Source organism: Bactrocera neohumeralis, chromosome 4 (assembly GCF_024586455.1).
Source record: "Bactrocera neohumeralis isolate Rockhampton chromosome 4, APGP_CSIRO_Bneo_wtdbg2-racon-allhic-juicebox.fasta_v2, whole genome shotgun sequence".
Classification (NCBI taxonomy): domain Eukaryota; kingdom Metazoa; phylum Arthropoda; class Insecta; order Diptera; family Tephritidae; genus Bactrocera; species Bactrocera neohumeralis.
The window spans coordinates 47,274,404-47,291,558 of NC_065921.1; the positions used below are offsets into that span (position 1 = coordinate 47,274,404).

The 17,155-nt window shown below is 36.7% G+C and overlaps 1 long non-coding RNA gene across 1 annotated transcript; it reads right to left on the reverse strand.

Moving 5' to 3' along the window:
- Window positions 1–5,462: 5,462 nt before the first annotated feature.
- LOC126754704 (uncharacterized) lies at window positions 5,463–6,335 on the reverse strand. The gene is made up of 3 exons (XR_007666382.1): window positions 6,210–6,335; window positions 6,071–6,105; window positions 5,463–6,039 (listed from the first exon to the last, which is right to left on the reverse strand). It is a non-coding gene; the product is annotated as an uncharacterized LOC126754704 (long non-coding RNA).
- Window positions 6,336–17,155: the final 10,820 nt, after the last annotated feature.

Sequence of the window (17,155 nt, forward strand, 5' to 3'; positions counted from 1 at the left end):
CAATAACTAATAAAAAAAAAGACAGTAAAAATATTAATTGCCTGTTTTTTACGACACTTTAAAAATTACCTGAAATTCATGCTTCTAGACCAGAATACCCTCTTTAGCAATGTTCGTCTGTGTGTCTCTATATACGAGAATTAATCCTTCAGTTTTCGAGATTTTAATCTGAAAATTTTCACAAGCCCTCTTCTCTCAAAGATCTGCCCATTTATCGAAACCGACGATATCGCACCACTGCAACGTATCACTCTCATACCATGGTACCGATCGAAGTCCAATCATTGCATGGAAACTTTTTTATTTGAAAGATAGGAAAAATATCGTTTTATACCCTTTTATTCTATAAAAAATGGACCGGTTCGGCCGAAATTCACACTGTTTCGAGCTGATAAACCCAAAATAGGGCTTAGGGATACGAGTTGACACATAAAGTATGTACTATAGCACATCGAAAACCTATATTGAAAGCCTAAACACATTATTATCTCGATGAATCTTGGTATGTGTGTTCCTTAGTACAAAAAAACGTCGAGTTCGTAGATGCACGTAATCGAAACACTACCACGCCCACAAATTGCCATTAACCGAAAGCATATAAAGTGCCGTAACTAAGCATAAAGTAAACGTGGCATTCTCCTTACATTATTATGTGAAAATGGACGAAATCGGACAACAACCACACCTGCTTCCCATTAACACAATTTTAAGTTCCACTTGATTCGTAAAGTTTCCAGTATACAAATCAAGAAGCAATTTATATAACGAGATAAAACTTTGCACGAGTAATGTCTTAGTGTGTGTGTCAAAAATTATTTAAATACAATAAAAACTGTTCAAACCCGTAGATACCGAATAATTAGACCCCGGTACCTATAGATGACTTTTGATTGAAAATGTCGGTCAATGTGTAATATATATAACTGAAATTAAGGGATATTTATTCTGTTATTCTTTTCATAACAGTGTATCTTTGTGCATAAAATAGATAAAGTTTAGCGAAAACTTGGCCCTTATACAAATAATATCAAGATTTTCGAACATCCGGCTGACTTTACTCTATATGATTGGTTTAACACTTTGAAGTATTTCCCTGGCTTCTTTCAAGTTCTAAGAAAATCAAATGTTTAGTTGCACCCGAACTTAGCCCTTCCTTACTTGTTGTGATGCTTTCAAATCCTTTATCACTTAATACAAGTTTTGTTCAGAAAATACCGAGAACTTTGTATTTCTCAACAATTTGTTTACTTTTTCATGAATGTGTATCATTTTTGTCCCATTCAAAGTAACCCCCAGATATATTGCACTTCTACTAGCGTATTTTCAATACTCAAAGCAATTAAAAAGTAATTTTTTATCATGTTTAGCTCTTCTTTCGAGGTAATTTTCGTCCACTCAGTCACAATGTAGAGTCATCTTTTCAATGGTCTCTTCAGTTTTTAGTGAGCCTACGACACTTTGGCAAGAACTGAGAGCACGTACGAGTTTACGCCTGTACTCCACGAACAGCACCCACTCGACATGGCATATGAGTAATATGGAAAATGAAACAGTCTTCATGACATCAGCAAAGGCAAGTAAAATATCTAAATCAATGTGACTTCATTACCGCCACATAAATATTTTGCAGTTGCTACAGTCACAGTACGCTTTATTTTTTATGCGCAAATCATTTAAAGAGATCGTTCTCGCTTCATTTTAAAAGCATTAAGTGCGTCTTGTGGCGAATTTCTCAGTCTTGCTGATACAACAACAACCAAGATACACAGTTGACTGTTAAATATTTCAAAATTACTGCTTTTGTTGTTGTACGTACAGAATGTGTGCAATAGTTCTTAAAGAAAAACTTTTATTTTGCGCCTTTTCCAGTTGTATTCTTCTGACGGAAAGTAATTTCACTTAAGTTATCAAGAGGTCTAAGATATAGAAGCAGTATAAAGTTATTTTTAGGTGTTTCAGATTATAGGACATCGTTATAAGGTATTGTTGTCACATTTTTTCAGCTGGTTTTCGTTATCAAGATATTATGATCATATTATGATGTCTTTCAGCAAACTATGATAAACAATTGCTATAAATACATAAGATTGCATAAATTATAATTCCTTTAACAAACCAAAAGGAAATAAAAACAAGTAAGGAAGAGCTAAGTTCGGGTGTCACCGAACATTTTATACTCTCGCATGATAAAGTGATAATCGAGATTTCATTATCCGTCATTTACATATTTTTCAAATACCGTATTTGGTTAAGTTTTATTCCGCTATCATCATTGGTTCCTAAGTACATATTTATTATACAGAGAAGGCATCAGATGGAATTCAAAATAGCGTTATATTGGAAGAAGGCGTGGTTGTTAACCGATTTCACTCATATTTCGTACATGTCATCAGGGTGTTAAGAAAATATTATATACCGAATTTCATTGAAATCGGTATAGTAGTTCCTGTGATATGGTTTTTGGTGCATAAGTGGGCGAGGCCACGCCCATTTTCAATTTTTAAAAAATGTCTGGGTGCAGCTTCCTTCTGTCATTTCTTCTGTGAAATTTAGTGTTTGCGTCCAAATATGCCCCTCCCTAATGCGATCCTTTGTGCCAAATTTCACTTTAATATCTTTATTTATGGCTTAGTTATGACACTTTATAGGTTTTCGGTTTTCACCATTTTGTGGGCGTGGCAGTGGGCTGATTTTGCCCATCTTCGATCTTAACCTTCTTATGGAGCCAAGAAATACGTGTACCAAGTTTCATCATGAAATCTCAATTTTTACTCAAGTTACAGCTTGCACGGACGGACGGACAGACAGACATCCGGATTTCAACTCTTTTCATCACCCTGATCACATACATAACCCTATATCTCTTTTAGTTTTAGGACTTACAAACAACCGTTATGTGAACAAAACTATAATACTCTCCTTAGCAACTTTGTTGCGAGAGTATAAAAATACTTACGAAAGAAGGTTGCTTACACGCACGGCACATACATATGTATAAGCATCATTCTGTGACGCGAAGCTTGGTCACCGGCACTGATCTGACTGATGTAATAATGACAATTATTTTGAGGTTTTCTTTAAGAATTTCGGCAAAAGAAATATGTGTATATATTTATATACGCGTATACACATATAATGTGGATACTTATGTTACAAAATGTTGTTGGGAAAGAAATATATACATAGGTATGTATACAATAGATATATATTTATACATATACATATATTGGTGTTTCTTTAATTTCAATGTGGGCGAATATTTAGGTCTTTTGGTAAGAAGTTTACAATGTTGCGGAAAATATTGGAAGTGTATGTTTACACATACTGACATATTGTCGGAAAACTTATTTTTATAAATTAAACCATAATGATACAACACTATTCGCAAATGTTTCTATGGCATTTATTAAATATTCAAAAATCAAAAGCTAAACATTTTAAATTTTTGCGAAGATCGTTATAAATGAAGGATAAAGATTTAAATTTTAATTTTTTCTCAAAAATTTAATTATTTGGTAAAATGTTCGCCATTTATTGGCTTAAAAAAATTAGTTAAATGCAGTTGCACCGAAACTAGACAATACTACATAAATAAAGAAGTTTCCATAAAATAAATTGATTTTCAAAGTTCAGTTATACTATGTTTATGCGAAAAACAATTTTGAGATATTGCAGCGTTCCCTTCTTTTCCCAGTTTTGTGGAGATATCTTTTCAAATAATATTTTTTTTTTCGTAAAAGAATTTGATTTTGATAGTTCAGTTTGTAAGGTCGCTATACGCTGTTTCAATATCGGTGGTTCCGTCAAATGAGCTACTTCTAAGATAGCGAAAAACATATGGAAAATTTCAGAGCGTATCTCAGAAGCTGCGGTTCATGGTGATCAATTGTGTATAAATATTTTATTGTTATCCGAAGTTTCTTTCTGCGTGTTACTCACTTTGTGGCATATATCGACGCATTTCCGCGAAAGTATCGTATGTAAAAAAGCGAAACTTTAAAGGAAGAGGTTTTTTTTAAATTACTCAGCTTAGAATGGGAAAATCATATTCAAATTTTTTAGGTTGTATTGTATTAGCTACAGGAACGAACGCCAACTTAATTTTTGTCAGTAATGGCGCATTTTTCTAAAAAAATAAGGATATTTAAACATACGATACTTTCGCAAGCTATGTTTTAGTGAGCTTAGCCGCAAGAAGTATGACATACGATAATTGCAAAAAAAATATTTATTGTACGAAATAAGCTAACAAAGGTAGTGCAATCATTTTATTATTACAGTATATATTTTATTATTTATTTTAATCTTCTTCATACGTTTCCTCCAAACAGTCCTTTATTAAATTTGAATGTCGAAGGTTTAAGTATTCCTTATGATACTTTTGTGGTATACTATTTTTATTATTACATAAATTACTTAAGTCTACGAATTTTTTTGTTGATATATTTAATTTACAACTATATAAAGATTCAATGTTTTGGTTAACGTTGAACAAATTAATAAGTTTTTTGTTTGAGTTTTCGAAATACTCGTAGCTTAAATCTATTGACAATTGTTCTTTTCTAATAATAGCGATACGTAATTTACTTAAGTTTAAAGTTTTATTTTTAAATAGTGAGTTCGCAAAAAGTTTCCAATTCTTAAAGTCAGTGTGATGTAATTCTATGCATTCGTACCCTCACGGATTTGTTCTTGAATTTCTAATCAGTGTCGGCCATTCACTGGTTGCCCAAACATTGGTTTCTGATAAAAGATTCTATAGTGCTGTGTACTGAGTTTACCGGCATCATAGTGTGTCCGGGAAGTAAATAGGTAATCTTTATTGTTTTTAGGAAAATAGAAGTATTTAAAAAATATGATATCATTGCTAGCACAGCCTTGTTCTTATTTTGTCCTGAGCAACTATCGCAATAAAGGCTCAGATCATCGGTTTTTTTTCCGACTATCTAGAATAAGAAGATACCTTAAGAGAGCTGAGCATATTTCATTACTGCCACTCTTGCCATCGATTTCGCCCCACAAAAAACAGTATCCATTTCGGGTCCCACTTTCATACACACTTAGGTTGTAGTAAGCATTTGCGTGAATAAAAAAGGGTAACATTTTTGGAAAAAGGAGTATGCAAAACCTTTTGCATATCGAAACTAGCGCAAAGAAATTTTTGTCCCATTTTACTTTCCGCTTGTTCTTTGAGAAAAGTAGCTGTACTTTGTTTTTTAATATTTATATGAATTTGAAATTCTTTTGAATTCTGAACTTTTTCTCTATCATCTTTGTTAATATACTTTATATTTTCGCAAATCGTGCATTTGTCCTTTTTTGGCAAATGGAAGCCAATTGAAAACTCTGTATTAAAAACATTTCGAAATATTCGGCAAGATACTGTGAACTCATTTAAGCCTTGATCTTCCAAATAAATAAGATACAATTTATATAAATTGGATACATTTCTCAATTCCCTTGGTAAATAGACTTTTTGATTATTTTTACGGCAATAGTGTGATGGTACTGCTGGCAACTTTTTTATGTAAGCTTTGATAAAATCTATTGTACGATGGTCTGTTTTATTATGTGGTGCTTTTTTTCGGCTTTCAAAACTAATAGTTTTCTTTAATGCATGTCTCAAAACCATTTGAGGAATATTTAAAGTTTTCAAAAAAAATTCTGGCAAACTTTAAATATTTTTCCATCCCACAATAGGGAATATTCAAACGTCCAGTTTCGCCTTTGCACACGCTTTGCTTCCTGCCCAGCTCGCCTTTTTTTAATTTGCTTTCGTTTGATATTTGCATGAAGCCATGTTAGCCGTCTTGTGTTTGACATACCCCAGTAATGTTCGTTAATATTTTGCCGGGAAATGTCTGGCACACTTCGACAATCCTTCTTACATTTGGTATTTATACACGGGTTAGGAAGTACTCTATTGTCATTTTTCTTCTTTTCCTTTCTCACTGGTTTGCGCTTAAGTCCACGTTTTCCAACGCAGCACTCTTCATCATCGTTATCGCTATCACTATATGGGACTGGTGATTTCACAAGCTATGGTGTTTAAATTTTTTTTTTTTTTTACACTTCACATCTATCTAAAAACACTTCATGAGCTAGCTAAACGAAACAATTATAGGCATACATACAAATACACACAGAATTCACATCACTTTTGAATAACTCGACAATAATTAAGTGAAACATAGTAAGTAACTACTTACTTTTCCATGGGTAAATTCCATAACAAATAAATCATTTGTTGATCACAATTGTTTATATTTTGTTCACTATTGATGTGTTTGAAACTAAATGAAGACTAATTTGGGCTTTCACAGCTTCACTTATCACCAGATAGATTAATGAATATCAAAACGTACACCAAGAATTAACGGCGTAAAGAGGAATTAACGGCAAAATGGAAAGAGCACATAATGAAGATATGAAAATGTTGTTATCTCTCTATATTTTTGTGCGTTTGCAGTAATTCGTTCCACATGCAAAAAAATGTGTATGAACTTACGATAATTTTGCGCGAACAGAAAAATTCACAATTACATACGATAAAATTGGAACTTAGTTTTTATTGGAACTATAGCGTTTTCAGTTATATTATTTTTCAGGATAGTGAGACATAAGTTTTCTAACAATTTGGCATTAAAATCTCAATTTCGATAAAAAGTAACATACGATACTTTCGCGGAAATGCGACGATATGTTCAGTGTATACAAATCTCAATAACAGACTATTGCATATGTTAAACAGACAAATAAATACACGTCTACAAACACACACAGCCTTGCATACATTGGTTTTTGAAGACATTTGTGTGAAAAGAATCCAACGACTGTAATTGTTAACGAAATGATTACAGACATACAAATTGAGTATATACAGTTATGAGCCCTGCGTCTACGGATATTTGCGGTTTCTTCGGAGGCTGCTAAAATCGTGAGCCCTCAGCTACCAGCTGCCGGCTGCCTCTTGGCTTCTGACCGCCGATTTCTGGTTGTCTGTGTACACTGATTTTGTGTCACTTTCCACAATTGCTATTACATTTGCCGTTCATATTTACATTTTTTGTATTTGTTGCCTAAGGGTGAAATCATATAAAGCAACGATGCAAATGAATGCCTGGTATATCAGTACACTTATAAGTACTTCTGCACGTGTATGTTTGCGTATGCTTGTCCATAACTAGGTGTGCTTGAAAACCGTTGAGTGTGGTTTCGTTCAGTTATATGGGCGATGAGGTATCATTGGATTAGTGTTTTTTCTTATCGTAAACATTTACAATCAATATTAAAGCTTCAGTCAGAAAATAGTTAACAAAACACGTTTCATTGGCTAAATTTACATTTTCAATTCTAAAGAATATATTAACATAGTTTTCAGGACAGGATTGAGACTTGTTTAATAATAATTATAATTTAATAAAATTTAAAATTAAAAAAAATCAATATGGTTATCAAAATAAACGAACCTAAGAAATTTATCTGTCGAAGATGGTTTGCCGCTATTTAAAATAAAACTAATAGGCTGTTCACGGTAAGATGGTTATCGGGTTATGTGATTATTAGATTAAAAATAACCTCTATGCTCCGTGAACATCCTATGTATGGTTATTTGCTTATTTTTACCCAAACAGCTGTTCATTGTTTACAATTTTAGTTCAATGAAATTCCTACTTATAAAATGCCTAAACAAAGTTTAAAAAGCAAAATAATCGAATTTAAAATAAGTTCTGCTATTCAGAAAATTGACTTTATTGAAGGTGTGTGCTTATTAAATAATCCGAATTTTAAGGGTTCAAAAAATGTGCAGACATCTTGCGCCCTGAACAGTGTCACAATGCAATGTATGAAGTATTAGAAGAAATGCTAGAGGATATAACTTTAATCATCTGCAGTAGACGGGGAGGTGAACTTCATGTTCCGAAATCTATTCATTGGCGTGAAAATGTTCTGTGTTGCTTTGACGATGGAGATTTTTACAAATGCTGCGGGTCAGCAAATGCCAATTCGCTCATCTCCTATTTTTAATGCTTTGTGATGCTTTTTGATGCTTTTTATTTCGGTTATTTTATTCGGTAATTTGCTGATTGTAAACAAAAAACAGCTGTTAATAGCAGATTTGCCAATGAGAAAATCTGAATGGAAATGCCATTCGCTTAGTTTTATTTATTTTTTGTGCTGCCATTTAGTGAAATTCCAACGACTTCCTAACACTGGAAATAAGCAAACAACCACATAATCTGTAAACAAGGGCCTAGGTTGGTCAAAGTTGGTTATTTTCTCATACCGCATTTTGTTGTTGTTTACTTAATCACATAACCACATAACCCGATAACCACCTTATCGTGAACAGCCTATATGTTAAAAGACTAGATGAGAAAGGTAAAATGCAACAATAGTGGGTTCAGTATCACCACTTTCTCAAAAACTCTGTCTTCGTCTAAAAAACTATTTATTGTAAACAAAACAAAACATTTATTTAGATACTAAACACCGAAGTTGTTGGTTATATACAAAATTATAAAAAGTTTATCAAAATATTGCCCTTATGTAAGTCATTGCAATCTACTGATAATCACGAGACAGGAAGTAATTAACACTGATGGTCCCAATTAATTACGGAGCAAACAACTTGGAAGAAACATGAACTTAGATGCGTTGTATTTGGATGTACTAAATGTATGCTCACGTGTAAATGTAAAATACCCACAACTGCAACACGGGCTATAGCAGTTTTGTCCATCTAAAGTTGATTGCCACACCTAAAATTAATCGTAATAGACATGAGGCTTGGTACACCTATTCCCTAGCACTCGGGAGATTTTGATGTTGGAGATGAGCATAAACCTAAGATTGCGACGCGCGAAAAATTATAAAAAACCACGAGAACGTGAGCGTAGCTCTGCCCCTTAATAGGTTTAATATACTCGTATGGTACATATCCCCCGAGCCGTTAGTGTTAGATCAACCAATCTGGCTCAGTGCATATTTTCGGAATATCCCCAATTGTTACTAAAGAAGGGGTAGCTAACTAAATATGTGCGCCTGAAGCATTCTGTTTTATACCCAAGATAGAACTAAAAGGCTTAATAGCAGCCGGTAATAAAGATGAAGAGTATTCGTCCTTTCTGTAAAATCCCACATCTCAGAACCAATTTTAACCGATTAATCGATTGTGACATTCACTATGTGGCTTGTGGCGACGTCCTGTTAAATCATCCAATTCGGGCCAAAAATATTCGATTATCATTAAGCAGTAACGATTCCCATTCACAGTAGCGTGGCGGTCTTGATTATCACGGAAGACGTGATGACGCCGCACAAAACCGTAATTTTTTTCGGATGCAATGCCGACTCATGGAGTACGTCCGAATGTACATACTTTCACAGAAATAAATAATTTCATTGATATCATAAACATTTTTTGTTTTAGTAAAAAAAAACTTATGTTGCGCTCTTATTGAAAAACTCGCTCTTAAAGACTGACTCCACTTTTCGGTAGTAATTTTTAATAATTTCGACTCGTTGTTGGATCGTATGTCTTTCCGTGATGAAATGGCTTTCAGAAGATAAATGCTAAAAGAGCGAGGATCAAATATGCCCTCGTTTTCTTTCCCTATTTGTCTACTTTAGTAGTGTCTTTATTGAAAAACTCGTTAATTTTAAATTCGGAGAGATTGTTTTCCCGATAATAATGTACCCAATACTTTTCCTAACCTACATGTGCACACGCACAGTGAGACAGCCCAATAGTAACCGCGGCAAAAAATGATTTTTGACGTGTCGTCCAATTTGGATGGTTTTGGTCTAGAGCAAGACAAAGTTGAGGTATGCCAACGCGCTTGAAATATGTTTGTTCAATATGTAATAATCAAAAGCTTATTAAAATAAAAATACATAATAAATGTAACTTTCAAGTATTTTTTTAATTAATTTAGTTATTGTAGAATGAGTAAATGAAAAAATAAATTAAAAAAAAACACATTTTTTTTCTTAACAACAGAACTGTGGTGCAAAAATTGAATATTTTGCATTTTCAATGGCCTAGGAAATATAAAGCAGCCCCTCGCCCTAGGTGCAGTCTTATAGCTAATGAAAGTTTGAAATCTCAGCTTTAATTTAAAGTAGAGGACATATAGCAAAAGTTTGCAAAAGCACATTAAACATACAAAAAACTACAAAAAGTACGTAACGCGCACATTCTGTCGCTATACGTATGTTAGCATGCAATAGCATGTTTACAACTTTTTACTTTTATTTTTTTTTTAATTGTTTGCTATTCACTTATTGTGCAAGGGAATAGTAATAAATTACATTTGTTTTTTGTTAGTTATTCAGAATTATGCTTTAAAGATCATTTATGTTTTAATAAAAATATTCTTGTTTACATAAATTTACGTTATTAATTTGATAGATAATTTTGTTGAAGGTCATTGACTTTGGGTTAGATAGTTGCATAATTTTTAATTTAAATTGCTAGTGCAAGATATTGTTCTTATCTAAGTTGTGTTATGATCACTTTCTAATGTGGTTAGTTTAATTGTTATATTGTAGTGCCGCTTGTCGCCTGGTAGGAAAATGGAAAATAGTCTCTTGCATTATAATTATTTTTGTTGTCCAAAGCTCATAAGCAGCCTAATATATGTAGTGAGCATAATTTTGGTTTTGGTTGTTGTTGGTTTTTGGGCATTTTTTCCATCCGCTGAGCCAAACCAGTTTTTTTTTTTGCTCAAACATATGTACATTTTGTGTACTCGTGTACTTTTTTTTTTTGCTACAGGAATGTTATCCGAAGAAGCGCAAGAAGCAATGAATAAGGAGTATAGAAACTGTAGGCTATTCCATTCTCGTAAAAATTCACGTATTTCTACGAATGAAGATGTAATGCACTATTTGCAAATATAATCAGATCCTTATATTAATTCATTTAGAATGAGAAACAAATTGAAAAAATTAGAATACCATTATGATGTTAAAAAATTATTGATTTAATGAAAAAAAATATTGTTTTTTTTATTGCATTTCAATGGGAGGTGGGCGTATTAGTGGGCGTGTTATTGTAATTTTTGCATGAAACATTTTAAATGATATAAATTACAGTAATATAGAATTTGAAGGTTGTATTTAATATATTTTAGAAAATATGGCACTTTTTATGTTGAGGTAGTATGGGTGATGGGGTTAAAAGTGGGCCAAAGTTCAATTTTTATTTCAAATAATGTTTGTAACTATATAACATTCAAGTATACCAAAATTGAAAGTTATACCTAAAGTATTACGGACAATACGGCATTTTACAAATTTCGACTGTATGGCAGGTGGGCGTAAAAGTGGGCGAATTTTCTTAATTTTTTTTTTTTTAAACTGGAATTGTCTCAAAAATAACCTGTGCAAAATTTCAGAGCTCTACAATGACTCCTTGTATTTGATGCCGGCGTTGTCTCACTGTGCCACGAACCGACGGAAGAGAAGGACGATGTGACCCAAGATGCCTTCTATGAGCGCTTGGAGCGCACCTATTAGAGCTGCCCCCGCAACGATGTCAAAATCGTGCTTGGCGACTTTAACGCCAGGGTGAGCAAAGAAGGTGTCTTTGGCACCACGGTTGGTAAATTCAGCCTCTACGACTTAACATCCCTAAATGGATCCAGGGTTATCGACTTCGCCGGGGCCCGAAACATGATTATCTGTAGTACCAGATTCCAGCATAAGAAAATTCATCAAGCCACATGGCTGTCTCCGAATCGAAAAACCACCAAACAAATCGATCTTGTTGTGATAGACATAAGACACGTTTCCAGTGTGTTGGATGTGCGTGCGCTCCGAGGTTCGACTCGGACCACTATCTTGTTGCAGCCAATATTCGCACCTGCCTCTGTGCAGCAAAAAACGCACGCCAACAAACACAAGGAAGGTTCGACGTCGAGAAGCTGCAATCACAACAATTAGCCGAACAATTTTCTACTCGACTTGCACTCCTACTCCCGGGAACTGTGGGACGGCATTTCAAATTCCTTACGTACAGGTGCAACCGAAGCCACTGGTTTTCGGAAAGTGCAAAAGAACAGCTGGTACGACGAGGAGTGCCGTGTCGCAGCGGAGAGAAAACAGGCTGCCTACCTCGCAACGTTACGATCGACCACAACACGTACGGGATGGAATAGGTACCAAGAGTTGAATAAGGAATCGAGACGTATTTGCAGACAGAATAAGAAAGATGTCGAAATTAATGAGTACGAAGAGCTTGATAAGATGGCCGACAGGAGTGATGCTCAAAAATTCTAGGAAAAAATGCGGCGGCTTACTGAAGGTTTCAAGACCGGAGCATGCTCTTGTAGAACCCCCAAAGGTGATCTAGTAACCGATGTCCAAAGCATACTTAATTTATGGAGGGAACACTTCTCCAGCCTGCTGAATGGCAGTGAACGGACAACGCCAGGGGAAGGGGAACCCGATTCCCCAATCGATGACGATAGAGCAGATGTTCCATTGCCCGACCATGAAGAAGTTCAAATAGCAATTATCCGTCTGAAGAACAACAAAGTAGCAGGGGCCGGCGGCGAAAACTGATAAAGAGCATGCAAGAGTTTCTTTGTAAAATATGGTCAGACGAAAGCATGCCCCACACAAAGGAGACCCCACAATCTGCGCCAACTACCGTGACATAACCCTCCTTAGCATCGCGTATAAGATACTATCGAGCGTATTTTGTGAAAGGTTAAAGCCCACCGTCAACAAATTGATTGGACCTTATCAGTGTGGCTTTAGACCTGGAAAACCGACAACCGACCAGATATTCACCATGCGCCAAATTTCGGAAAAGACCCGTGAAAGAAGAATCGACACACACCACCTCTTCGTCGATTTCAAAGCTGCTTTCGACAGCAGGAAAAGGAACTGCCTTTATGCCGCTTTTTCCGGATCGGGAAGGACCTCTCCGAAACTTTCGATACCAAACGAGGTTTCAGACAAGGCGACTCCCTATCGAGCGACTTCTTCAAACTGCTACTGAAGAAAACAATTCGAGCTGCAGAACTTAATCTAGCTGGTATAATCTTTTATAAGAGTGTACAGCTGATGGCGTATGTCGATGATATTGATATCATCAGCCTCAAGACCCGCACCGTTAGTTCTGCTTTCTCCGGACTGAACAAAGAATCAAGGCAAATGGGTCTGGCAGTGAACTAGAGCAAGACGAAATATCTCCTGTCATCAAACAAACAGTTGCCGCACTCGCGGCGGGTGCTACTTCGGACTGAGTAGGCAATTGAGAAGTAAAGTCCTCTTTCGACGAACCAAAACTAAGCTCTATAAGTCACTCAAAATTCCCGTCTTGCAATAATGTGCAGAGGCCTGGACGATGACAGCAACTGATGAGTTGACGTTGCGAGTTTTCGAGAGAAAGGTTCTGCGAAAGATTTATGGTCCTCTGCGCATTGGCCTCGGCGAATATCGCGTTCGATGGAACGATGAGCTGTATGAGTTATACGAAGACATTGACATAGTTCAGCGAATTAAAAGACGGCTACGCTGGCTAGGTCACGTTGTCCGGATGGACGAAAACACTCCAGCTCTGAAAGTATTCGAAGCAGTGCCCACCGGGGGAAGCAGAGAAAGAGGAAGACCTCCACTCCGTTGGAAGGACCAGGGGGAGAAGAACCTGACTACGCTTGGAATATCCAATTGGTGCCATGTAGCGAAAAGAAGAAACGACTGGCGCGGGTGTTAACTCGGCTATAATCGCGTAAGCGGTGTGTACGCCAATTATAAAGAAGATATGCCCAATATAAGAAGTTTTAACTTTCGTTTGCCTTTATGTGATAAATGTATATCCGTCGGTACGTAAAATTAAGCAAATTACTGACAAGGGATTATTATGCAAATTTGGTCACCAAATTACCGCAGCTACTATATTCTACATATAATTATTATCGTGTTTTTGATAGACCATATGCCGCATATGAGCAACATAGTGTGTGTTACCTTCAAAAACTTGCGGGTACTCATGTTCTGGAATATACTTGATTAACGCTGTCAGTCGTGACCTCCTCGTAGCGCAAAGACTTAGCTCGATATGTTAGTAGTTTATAACTACACCGATATATGGGGAGTGGGCGTGGTTATTATATGATTTCATCCGGATTACGCCCATTACAAAGTAAGGATGGGATTGTAGTTGGCGATTCTGACAGCAAACACGTATTCCAAGCTTCATTTTCAATTGCACAGACAAATGAACGGGCAGGCAGACGGAGAATAAGATTTTAACTGGTCTCTCTGATCACTTACACATATGTATATAGCTCAGTATCTATCTCGATTAATTTTAGGTAAGAACAAAACTATTAAATTCTGTAGCAACAAAAGTATAAAAATAAAAGCACTAAAATCTCTAGTGGCTGTAAATGGGGTATGGTACTTAATCTATGTATGCAGACATAGTTCTGCTACCATGCCCACTTCCTACTCCTGCGAACGCGTCGAGCATCTTACAAAAACCCGTGTGAAACTTACGGTCACTTGTATATTAACGTGATCAACAAAATTTTCTCCTCAGCTGAGGTTGCCCAAGCGTATGGGCATTACTTTATAACATACATGAATTAATATTTTAAGATATGCCCTAATATTTCTCTTGCCTTGTCTCAGTAAAAATCCCATCACTTAATATGTCCTCACTTTAATGTGTTTTTCTGGAATTCACATTGAAACCAATTTAAGGCTCTTTAATTCCTCTACACATACCCTAAATGTAACGTAAGCATATTTTGCGACTGCGGCAATTCTTTGAATATTTCAAATGTATAATGAAAAATAAACCGTAGCTGACCAAAGAAAGAATCGATCGAAATTATTTGTAAATTATAAGATTTAGACAACCTGTTGAAGGCAAATGTAAGACTCTAGCATGGCAGACAAATATCTCAATGACTTTACAAAATATCTTAGTTATCTGAGTTTTGTCAAAAAATTAACTAAGCCTGCATTAAAATCCTTATTTATTTCTCCTTTTGTTTTTTCCATCTTTGTTTTTAATAAAGCAAACAATTAAGAAGAGCCAAAGACACATCAAGTGCAACTGTCATTCGGTGTGAATAGCATTTAGCGATTAGAACGTTGGATGTTTTCAATTAAAATGAACCACGGAGCGAAGCGGAAAATAGAAATCTTTAAGTGCCAGATAGCAAATGAGTTTGCCACCGCAGAAGCATGCAATTATTGACAGCAACTAACTTCTTCTTCTTAATTGGCGTAGACACCGCTTACGCGATTATAGCCGAGTTAACAACAGCGCGCCAGTCGTTTCTTCTTTTCGCTACGTGACGCCAATTGGATATTCCAAGAGAGCCAGGTCCTTCTTCGCTTGGTCCTTCCAACGGAGTGGAGGTCTTCCTCTTCCTCTGCTTCCCCCGGCGGGTACTGCGTCGAATACTTTCAGAGCTGGAGTGTTTTCATCCATCCGGACAACGTCACCTAGCCAGCGTAGCCGCTGTCTTTTAATTCGCTGAACTATGTCAATGTCGTCGTATAACTCGAACAGCTCATCGTTCCATCGAACGCGATATTCGCCGTTGCCAATGCGCAAAGGACCATAAATCTTTCGCAGAATTTTTCTCTCGAAAACTCGTAACGTCGACTCATCGGTTGCCGTCATCGCCCAAGCCTCTGCACCATATAGCAGGACGGGAATTATGAGCGACTTATAGAGTTTAGTTTTTGTTCGTCGAGAGAGCACCTGTTGGCAAGAGCAATCCTGCGTTGGATTTCTAAGCTGACATTGTTGGTGGTGTTTACGCTGGTTCCAAGATAGACGAAATTATCTACGACTTCAAAGTTATGACTGTCAACAGTGACGTGAGTGCCAAGTCGCGAGTGCGACGATTGTTTGTTTGATGACAGAAGATATTTCGTTTTGCCCTCGTTCACTGCCAGACCCATTTTCTGTGCTTCCTTGTCCAGCCTGGAGAAAGCAGAACTAACGGCGCGGGTGTTGAGGCCGATGATATCAATATCGTCGGCATACGCCAGCAGCTGTACACTCTTACAATCTTCTGTACCTTCTCTATTTAGTTCTGCAGCTTGAACTATTTTCTCCAGAAGCAGGTTGAAGAAGTCGCACGATAGGGAGTCAACAAAGGCAGCTCCTTTTCGTGCTGTCGAAAGCAGCTTTGAAATCGACGAAGAGGTGGTGTGCGTCGATTCTTCTTTCACGGGTCTTTTCCAAGATTTGGCGCATGGTGAATATCTGGTCGTTTGTTGATTTACCAGGTCTGAAGCCACACTGATAAGGTCCAATCAGTTTGTTGACGGTGGGCTTTAATCTTTCACACAATACGCTCGTTAGAACCTTATATGCGATGTTGAGGAGGCTAATCCCACAGTAGTTGGCGCAGATTGTGGGTATCCTTTTTTATGGATTGGGCATAGCACACTTAAATTCCAATCGTTGGGCATGCTTTCGTCCGATCACATTTTACAAAGAAGCTGATGCATGCTCCTTATCAGTTTTTCGGCGCCGTGTGTGAATAGCTGGGCCGGCAATCCGCCGCTTTGTTGTTCTTTAGGCGGGTAATTGCTATTCGAACTTCATCATGGTCGAGCAATGGAACGTCTGCTCTATCGTCATCGATTGGGGAATCTGGTTCGCCTTCTCCTGGCGTTGTGCGTTCACTGCCATTCAGCAGACTGGAGAAGTGTTCCCTCCATAATTTAAGTATGCTCTGGGCATCGGTCACTAGATCACCTTTGGGGGTTCTACAAGAGTATGCTCCGGTCTTGAAACCTTCTGTAAGCCGCCGCATGTTTTCGTAGAATTTTCGAACATTGCAGGATGGAGTCATGTGTAGAAGTTCACGCAAGTGAGGAAGTTCTCTGATCGCCATTAACTTGGGAGTGGCCAGAAACGATTCTTTTACACATGGCTCAAGCAGCTCACTATTTCCGGTCTTTGACCAAGTATCCTCTGGGTAGCCTAAGAACATCCGTTCGAAGGCGAGCTGATGTGAGAAGGCGAAACATCCCCTACATAGGGTTGTGCGCTGGGTTTGGGACCCGCCACGTAAAAATACTATACCAATGAAAAGCAACTAACTAATATATCTAAATAATGCAAAGTTAATGCACAGATGTCCTTTTAATTAACTCAACTTAATTT